Below are 1,974 nucleotides of genomic sequence, written 5' to 3' on the forward strand. Positions count from 1 at the left end.
GGTGGGGAGGGGTCGCCAAGTAGAGTATGACCAGCAGCGCTATTCACGTAGAACTTTCTAGGCACCTTTTTTTCCATGCAGGTTTGAGGCTGGGCACAAGGGGGCGACAGAGCGCTAGGAGACCCAATGACACGGCCCCAGAACTTGGACTTCCAGCAGCGGGCTTTGCAGGTTTCTCCTGCAGTATTTTCCTCCCGTAGGAAGAGATGGGCTGAGTAACTTGTCACTGTGAAACTGCAAAGCTCTGAGCTTTCCATCCCAGGTGACCGTCTGTAGAGGTGAGAAAAGGAAACGCAGGTGTGTAATGTTCTACATCATTTTTTATGTACTGTTCCGTCCAGGAAAATCCCATGTTTGCTCCCTTATGACATTTCCACTAGCGCAGGGGTTCTCAAAGTGTGGTCGCTGATGGGAATTGGGGCAGCTGTGCCGTATATTATGGCAAGGCCTGTGGGTGATTCTAATGCTCCTTCAAGTTTGAGAACGACTCAACTAGAGAACAGTTGTGCCTCAAACATTGAAATGGCCCTGGCTGGTGTGGCTCAGTGGGTCCTGTGTCATCCTGCAAACCAAAGGCTTGCCGGTTCAATTCTCAGTCAGGGCACATGCCTGGGTTGCGGGCCAAGGCCCTGGTTGAGGGTGTGCAAGAGGAAATTGATCCATGTTTCCCTCTCTCCTTCCCTTCCCCTCCCTAAAAATAAATAAAATCTTAAAAAAATAGAAATAGCCCTGGCTGGTGTAGCTCAGTGGATTGAGCACAGGCCTGTGAACCAAAGGGTTGCCAGTCAGGGCACATGCCTGGGTTGTGGGCCAGGTCCCCAGTTGGGGACACCTGAGGGGCAACCACACATGGATATTTCTCTCCCTCTCTTTCTCCTTCCCCTCTGTCTACATAAATAAAATCTTTAGAATGAATAAATAAAGTAGCTAGGTTGCTTGAGGAAACCCTGAGGATTTTTTTAAAAAAAATTTTAAGAAAGATGTAAGTAGATAGCATCATTATAAATTATATAGGCTGCAGAAGATGAGAATAGCTCAATCCACACACACACACACACATATATATATTCCCTATGGTGTGGTCGGGGTGGTGGTTACTGTGTGGAGGGGCAATGGATGGGATGGGGCACCAGGGAGCTTGTGGGGGGCTAGGGGTGTTTCACCACCTGGGAGCTGGCTGCAGGGATCGGTTGTCAACTCGGCAGACTGTACATTTACAATGAGTGCATTTCTCTGCCGTGTGTTAAACACCAATAAAAAGGGAAAGTAAAACATTTTGCTCAAGGCTACACATACTGATGAAGTTCCTGATGGCCACATTTCAGCGGGGCCAGCTGGGTCGCTCCTACACTCTGGCAACTTTTCATTGTTTATCCGGGTGGAGTTGGTTTTGCCTCCGGCAACCCAGAGTGCTTAGATCCTAACCCGTAGCCATCCTTAGGCCCACTTCTCTGAAAACGTTCCTTGTCCTATTTCAACCTTGTGGGAGATGTGGAGGCTTCCATGTTTTTCATACAACCCTGCGTCCCCAGTCACAATCATTGGTCCAGGGTCAAGTTGATTGATCTGTAGATGGGCCAATCAGGACCTTTCCCTGAAATCTTTGGGCTTGGGGCCAAAGCTCACAAAGATGTGAGCTTTGTAGCGGCTGGGTGCATTGTGTGGGGAATGCTGGTCCCAGAGAGAAACGCTGACTCATAGGTAAGAAGAATGGTGGGAGTGTCCCGTGGGCCCTCAAATCCTTGATTCCCTGGCCCCGAAGCCCAGAGGCACTTACCTGTTTGAAATGAGGCCCAAGTGAGTTCTCTTTTGGCCTAAGTTAGAGCAAGCTTGGTTTCTGCCACTTGTAGCCAATAAAGACCTCCGTAGTAATGGTCCCTCGTCAGGCACTGTAATCCACGCACACACTCACCCCACACCCAACGCCTACAGACACACCCAATCTATGACACACCACATGCGCAAACCCGACTC

The sequence above is a fragment of the Sturnira hondurensis genome, unplaced genomic scaffold (genome assembly GCF_014824575.4).
Source record: "Sturnira hondurensis isolate 20B ecotype Veracruz unplaced genomic scaffold, ASM1482457v3 Scaffold0001020, whole genome shotgun sequence".
NCBI lineage: Eukaryota > Metazoa > Chordata > Mammalia > Chiroptera > Phyllostomidae > Sturnira > Sturnira hondurensis.